Raw genomic sequence first — 7926 nt, forward strand, 5'->3', positions numbered from 1 at the left:
TCAGATGGAATCCTCCCAAACTGCCCCGCTCTCTTTCTTTCCTTTGTTTTGCTCAAGCCCAGCCCCCTTAGTCTCTCTTGTATTTGGCTCCTCCCCTGTGCGCTATCAAACGGCCCTTCCAATGCCCTACCACCTTGCCTACTCACGGCCTTCAACTCCCTTGCAATTGGCGGTCTTTTTCCTATCAATAGTGCACCTTTTACTACCCTTCTCATCCTCTTGCACCCACCATTTTCCCTTCTTTTGCTAGCGCTTTAGGCCTTCTACATAATAGCGTCTTTTTCCACTACTCCCATCCCTCAACACAGTACTTTGTAGAGGGCGGCCATTGGCTCCTGCATACCCTTTGGCTTCCCTTGCAAGTCGGCCACCTTTTCTGGATCTCTCCTCGATCTCTGTAGCCCTTGAGCTCAGTTTTTAGGGCTTTCTCCTGGCCCTGCTGGCCACTCCCCTCTTACACACCAGCTCCCTCTTCGAATTGGGTACCTGCATGCCTACCCAGCATCGGTTGCTTACTGGTCAGCCCTGGCTGCTCCCCTTTATGTGCTTGTCCATCCTGGCTTCGAGATCCCCTTCTCTACCTGCTCGCTCATGCTCCGCATGCCCCAGCTTCACCTTTTTTCCCTTGCACTCTCTCCATGGCGGCACCATGTGCAGCCCATGCTCGTAATCATTGCAGGCGACCAACTTACTGCAATCAACTCCCCCTTGATAATTTTCTTTTTTGCTCTTTAAATTATTTTGAACAAGAGTCGATTCCCACCAAATGATGGTTATGGACCTAGATTGTAAACTATGAAGCCAATCTATTCGTGTACACATTAGACAAGATCCTCTTGGTGGACATCACTATTAGAGATGGCAACTCCGAATATCACTACAAGAGGTCCTTCAATGTAGCGACGCTCGTAGTGCGACGCTCAAATTAGAAAAAGCCCGGCGTCGCTATAGGCGTCGCTATTTAATAAAGACTATAGAGACGCTCATAGAGACGTCTATAGAGATGCTCATAGAGACGTTTATAGCGACGCTCATAAAGACTCTTATAGAAACGCTCATAGAGACGCTCATAGCGACGCCGACCCTGTAAAAATAATTTAAGGACACACGAAACTCAGATCTGAGTTTCGGCGCTCTCTGCACAATAGGTATACCTGCCCGTTCCTCTCTCTCTCTCTCTCACACACACACACACACGAGGAGAGGAGGGAGAGCCAGGTATGCTCCCTCCCTCTCCTCTCTCTTATGCTCCCTTCCCCCCTTTATTTCTCTCTCTCTCTCTCTACTGTGTGTGTGTGTGTGTGTGTGAGAGAGAGAGAGAGAGAGAGAGAGAGAGAGAGAGAGAATCAACACACACATGCATAAACAAAGAACACACACATACAGAGAGAGAGAGAGAGAGAGAGAGAGAGATAAAGAAATGAAATGAAATGATATATTTAACGTCTTCAAAATGTCAAAATGACTTATGAGACCAATCCGATAAACTCCTTGTGGATCTAATCTAATGTTTAGGTACAAACATAAAAGTGAAGTAAAGTGGAAGACTAAAATCATTATCATCTTCATCAATTTCCAACATTGGGCATTGTCTGAGAAAGTAGTGCATCGATCGGTGAAGAGCTTTGTCAATGTCCGCTTTTGTAAATAGACGTAATAAGTATCTCCCATATTGCGCTAGTAGAGTAGTCTTGATCCTCTGATGGAGCCTCGATTGATATCGTGGACGTCTATCTCTCCCGAGCTCAATGGCTCTTTCAACTAATATATCTTTAGTATGAGAGAGAGAGAGAGAGAGAGAGAGAGAGAGATTGAATTATCATCCACGGAGGTCATATATGACCCATGAGAACAAAAACGCAACATTACAACAATTGCTTCTCAGTGTGGGCTGATACATATCAGTTAAGGACTGAGGGTCCACCAAAGGATAGAGTAGGAAAAAAGAGAGAACAAAAACCTAAGGGTCGGCTGAGGGGAGAGCCGGATTGGGTTTTTGAGATTCCTGGATGATTGCTTTGCCACCTTGGTAGACTGCCCATTTGCCTTGCTTGCATGCTTTGTGCATTTCCTTGAGCTTGCTTGCTTTACTCTTGAGTTGATTCATGGTCCATTCTTTTGCATTCCAAAGCTTTTTTCCCTTGAGAAGTCGAGATTGACGTACCAACTTCATACGCTCATCTTTGTCCTTGAAAGTGAGTATGCAATGCTTGGGTGACAACAGTTTCGGGCTTGATGTAGATAGGTTGAAGAATGTCATTGAGCTTGGTGATTTCTTCCTTAAGGGTGTCCTCCGTTGTACACCACGATAAGTGTAGCCCCCCAATGCTAACCTTGAGGCCAAGAGATTCTTGCAGCCGGCATTCTTGTAGGGCCGCTTATATCTTGGTGTCAATCTTCTTATGTGTTGTTTCATGTGATTCTTTCTCCACTGCCACTTCGATTGCGTGTTCTTTTTCAAGTAGAGCTTGGCTCTCTTCTTCCTTCGTATCTTCAAGCTTTCGTAAACGTTCTTTAAGTCTCTCAGTCTCCCCAGTGAGTTCTTGAATATGAGCCTAAGGGCTATGATTCGTGCTTCTTGGCGGACGGCGGGGTCCTTCTATAGTGTCACTGCCACCACAAGAAAGCTCTTGCATGCAACATGGGTACCAAAGGACGACATCAGGCTATAGAAGGGAATTCCTATTGTTGAAACACACAGTAGTGCATGAGATCAAGGACTTATTTTGATTTAATTTTTTTTGTATATTTGGTGTTTCTTTTTGCGGTTGTCTACGGCTTGCCATACGTGCTCTTGACTTTGCCTAAAGCTTACCTAATCAACTATGGATGGTTTGGGTAAGCGCACAAGCCATTTCTGAAGTCTGTTTGCGTTTTTCCATAAAAAAACGTGAACAGACTTCAGAACGGCTTGTATATCTGGTGTTTCTTCTTGCGGTTTTGTCTACGGCTTGCCATACGCGCTCTTGACTTTGCCTAAAGCTTACCTAATCAACTATAAATGGTTTGGGCAAGCACACAAGCCATTTACGAAGTCCGTTTGCATTTTTTCGCAAAGAAACGCTAACAAACTTAAGAAACAGCGTCTGTGTTTGACGTTTCTTCTTGCGGTTTTACTACGGCTTGCCGTATGCGCTATTGACTTTGCCTAAAGCTTACCTAATCAACTATGGATGGTTTCGGCAAGTGTTGAAGCCGTTTCCTAAGTCCGTTTGTATTTTTTCGTAGAAAAACGCAAACGAACTTCAGAAACGGCTTGTGTTTGGTGTTTCTTCTTACTACGTACTCTTGATATTGCCTAAAGCTTACCTTAAGATATACAAGCCATTTCTGAAGTCTGTTCGCGTTTTTCTATGGAAAAACGTGAACGGACTTCAGAAACGGCTTGTATATTTGGCGTTTCTTCTTGCGGTTTTGTCTACGGCTTGTCCAAACCATCTATAGTTGATTAGGTAATCTTTGAGCTAAGTCAAGAGCGTGTATGGAAAGCCGTAGAAAAAACTACAAGAAGAAACGTCAGATATACAAGCCGTTTCAGAAGTCCGTTTGCGTTTTTCTATGGAAAAACGCAAACGCGAACGGACTTAAGAAACAGCATCTATGTTTGGCGTTTCTTCTTGCGGTTTTACTATGGCTTGTCATATGTACTATTGACTTTGTCTAAAGCTTACCTAATCAGCTATGGATGGTTTGGACAAGTGTTGAAGCCGTTTCCTAAGTCCGTTTGTATCTTTCGTAGAAAAACGCAGACGGACTTTAGAAACGGCTTGTGTTTGGTGTTTCTTCTTGCGGTTTTGCCTACGGCTTGACATACGCGCTCTTGATATTTCTTAAAGCTTACCTAATCAACTATGGATGGTTTGGAAAAGTGTTGAAGCCGTTTCCTAAGTCCGTTTGCATTTTGCCGTAGAAAAACGCAAACGGACTTCAAAAACGGCTTGTATATTTGACGTTTCTTCTTGCGGTTTGGTCTACGGCTTTCCATACACGCTATTGATATTTTCTAAAGCTCACTTAATCAAGTATGGATGGTTTGAGCAAGCGCACAAGCCGTTTCTGAAGTCCATTTGTGTTTTTTCATAGAAAAACGCAAACGGACTTCAGAAACGGATGAAAAAACACAAATGGACTTCATAAACGGCTTGTGTATTTGGCGTTTCTTCTTGCAGTTTTGCCTATGACTTGCCATACGCGCTATTGACTTTGTCTAAAGATTACCTAATCAACTATGGATGGTTTGGGCAAGTGTTGAAGCCGTTTCCTAAGTCCGTTTGTGTTTTTCCGGAGAAAAACGCAAACAAACTTCAGAAACGGCTTGTGTGTTTGGTGTTGCTTCTTGCGGTTTTGCCTATGGCTTGACATACGCGCTCTTGACATAGCCTAAATCTTACCTTATCAATTGTGGATGGTTTGGGCAAGCGCACAAGCCGTTTCTGAAGTCCATTTGCGTTTTTCCGTAGAAAAACTTAAACGGACTTCAGAAACGGCTTGTGTATTTAGCGTTTCATCTTGCAGTTTTGCCTGCGGCTTGCCATATGCGCTATTGACTTTGCTTAAAGCTTATCTTATCATCTTTGGATGGTTTGAGAAAGTGTTGAAGCTGTTTCCGAAGTTCGTTTGCGTTTTTCTGTAGAAAAACGAAAACAGACTTCAGAAACGGCTTATATATTTGGCATTTCTTCTTGCGGTTTTATCTACGGCTTGCCATACGTGCTCTTGACTTTCCCTAAACCTTACCTAATCACCTATGAATGGTTTGGATAAGCACACAAGCCATTTTCAAAGTCCGTTTGTGTTTTTTCATTAAAAAATGTGAACGTACTTAAGAAATGGCTTGTGTGTTTGGCGTTTCTTCTTGAGGTTTTGCTTACAGTTTGCCATACAAGCTCTTGACATTACCTAATCAACTATGGATGGTTTGGACAAGTGTTGAAGCCATTTCGGAAGTCCGTTTGTGTTTTTCGTAGAAAAATGCGAACGGACTTATGAAACGGGTTGTATATTTGGCGTTTCTTCTCACGGTTTTGCCTATCGCTTGCCAAACATGCTACTGAATTTTCCTAAAGATTACCTAATCAACTATGGATGGTTTGGACAAGTGTTGAAGCCGTTTCCTAAGTCCGTTTGTGTTTTTCCGTAGAAAAACGCAAACGGACTTCAGAAATGGCTTGTGTGTTTGACGTTTCTTCTTGCGGATTTGCCTACGGCTTGACATACGCGCTCTTGACATTGCCTAAAGCTTACTTAATCAAATATAGATGGTTTGAGCAAGTGTTGAAGTCGTTTCCTAAGTCCGTTTGCATTTTTCCGTAGAAAAACGCAAACGGACTTCAGAAACGGCTTGTATATTTGGCGTTTCTACTTGCGGTTTTGTCTATGGCTTGCCATACATACTCTTGACATTGCCTGAAGCTTACCTAATCAAGTATGGATGGTTTGGGCAAGCGCACAATCCGTTTCTAAAGTTCGCTTACGTTTTTCTACTCCGTAGAAAAACGCAAACGGGGACTTCAAAAATGGCTTTTGTATTTAGCGTTTCTTCTTGCGGTTTTGCCTAAGGCTTGCCATACATGCTACTGACTTTGCCTAAAGCTTACTTAATCAACTGTGGATGGTTTGGGCAAGTGTTGAAGCCGTTTCTTAAGTCCGTTTGTGTTTTTTCGTAGAAAAACACAAATAGACTTCAGAAACGGCTTGTGTGTTTGACGTTGCTTCTTGCGATTTTGCCTACGACTTGACGTACGCGCTCTTGACATTGCCTATAGCTTCCTTAATCAACTGTAGATAGTTTGGGCAAGCGCACAAGCCGTTTCTGAAGTCCATTCGTGTTTTCCGTAGAAAAACACAAACGGACTTCAGAAACAGCTTGTGTATTTAACGTTTCATCTTGCGGTTTTACCTACGGCTTGCCATACGCGCTATTGACTTTGCCTAAAGTTTACCTAATAAACTATGGATGGTTTGGACAAGTGTTGAAGCCGCTTCCAAAGTCCGTTTGCGTTTTTTTATAGAAAAACAAGAACGGACTTCAGAAACGGCTTGTATATCTGGCATTTCTTCTCGCGATGATTTTGTCTACGGCTTGCCATACGCACTCTTGACTTTGCCTAAACCTTACCTAATCACCTATGAATGGTTTGGACAAGCACACAAGTCGTTTCTGAAGTCCGTTTTTGTTTTCATCTTGCGATTTTGCATACGGCTTGCCATACATGCTATTGACTTTGTCTAAAGCTTACCTAATCAACTATGGATGGTTTGGGCAAGTGTTGAAGCCGTTTCGGAAGTCCGTTTGCGTTTTTGAGAAAAACGCGAACGGACTTCAGAAACGGCTTGTATATTTGGTGTTTCTTCTTGCGATTTTATCTACGGCTTGCCATACACGCTCTTGATATTGTTTAAAGCTTACCTAATCAACTATGGATGGTTTAGGCAAGCGCACAAGCTGTTTCCGAAGTCTGTTTGCGTTTTTTCGTAGAAAAACGCGAACGGACTTCAGAAACGGTTTGTATATTTGGCGTTTCTTCTTATGGTTTTGTCTACAGCTTACCATACATGCTCTTGACTTTGCATAAAGCTTACCTAATCAATTATGGATGGTTTGGACAAGCGCACAAGCCATTTTCGAAGTCCGTTTGTATTTTTCCATAGAAAAACGCGAATGGACTTCAGAAACAGCTTGTATATTTGGTGTTTCTTCTTACGGGTTTTTTTACGGCTTGCCATACGCACTCTTGACATTGCCTAAAGCTTACCTAATCAACTATGGATGGTTTGGGAAAGCTCTCAGGTATTTCAACACTACATACTAAACACTAAACACCTGGAGTGAAGTGCTGAATGAAATAAAAGACAAAGTCATCAGCATGTTGCATGACGAGTTTTCCATGTCAAATCAAGATGAGTTCTTCAATGAAGACTTGCTGAAATGTGCGGATGCGTGAGTACTGTAAGCAGAAGCACTCTGAAGTGTAGAAAGCAATAAAGCATGGGTAGAGCAGACCAGATTGGCTGGCCAAAGAAGATCGGAAGAACGTAAAGCAAGCAGCACGTGAGAATCTCGACAAGTGGAAGCAACAAAAAGAGGTAGCCAGAGCGCGAGTAGAAGCCGGGAGCTCGCACCACTTCGGGAGCAGCGGATGGACGTCATTTAAGGCCAACGTTTTATTGCATCGCCCTTTAGGTTTGGTAGTTATGGGTATATATAATATTAAATTCTAACATAACGTTTTCTTTGTATTTTTTAAACAGTGGTTGATGATTGGACATGGACCCACACCATACGGGCGCGAGTATGCGGACAGAAAGGGCTTAAATGTCCTTATAGACATTCAGAGTTATCGCTCCGACTTGGTTAGTATTGAACCTTACACTCTTACATTTGTTATATTTTAATAATAAGCTAAAAATTAGGTTGTTTTGTAATTATATATTTATACTTACATAAATCTTATTGTTTTGTTTTTTTTGCAGTATCCGACAGATATACCACTCGGACATGATGAAACGTCAGATTAGTCGACGTCAAAGTAGCCGTAGCTAGATAACACTAGGTTTATTTTTTCATAGCATGTATTAGGAGAGGACGTGTGTACGTCAATTTTATAACTATTGGCCAACAATATATTTTTCCAATAATTAATGATAATTGCGTTGTAGCTACTACATTTTAATCAAAGCTTAACAATCAATTAGTGATTTTGCCTATGATGTGTATAATTTTGTCAATTTATTACTTTGTCAATTCACTTTTGTCGATATACTTTCGTTAGTTTTGCATCTTAGTTTTGAAAACTTATGTTCAAAATGGTTGATGGGGTGGCAGGGTAATGTATGCTCTGCCACCAAAAAAATTTATTCTCGAGCGTCGCTATATACGTCGCTATTTTTGGACTTGCAGCGTCTCTATTTGCGTCTCTATATGCG

The 7926-nt window shown here is 42.1% G+C and overlaps 1 long non-coding RNA gene across 1 annotated transcript; it reads left to right on the plus strand.

Annotated features, from left to right (window-relative positions):
• Positions 1-1391: 1391 nt before the first annotated feature.
• Positions 1392-7705, plus strand: LOC147428116 (uncharacterized). The gene is made up of 2 exons (XR_015185969.1): positions 1392-7353; positions 7474-7705. It is a non-coding gene; the product is annotated as an uncharacterized LOC147428116 (long non-coding RNA).
• Positions 7706-7926: the final 221 nt, after the last annotated feature.

The sequence above is a fragment of the Adiantum capillus-veneris genome, chromosome 23 (assembly GCF_014529385.1).
Source record: "Adiantum capillus-veneris isolate H3 chromosome 23, ASM1452938v2, whole genome shotgun sequence".
In the NCBI taxonomy this organism is placed as follows: domain Eukaryota; kingdom Viridiplantae; phylum Streptophyta; class Polypodiopsida; order Polypodiales; family Pteridaceae; genus Adiantum; species Adiantum capillus-veneris.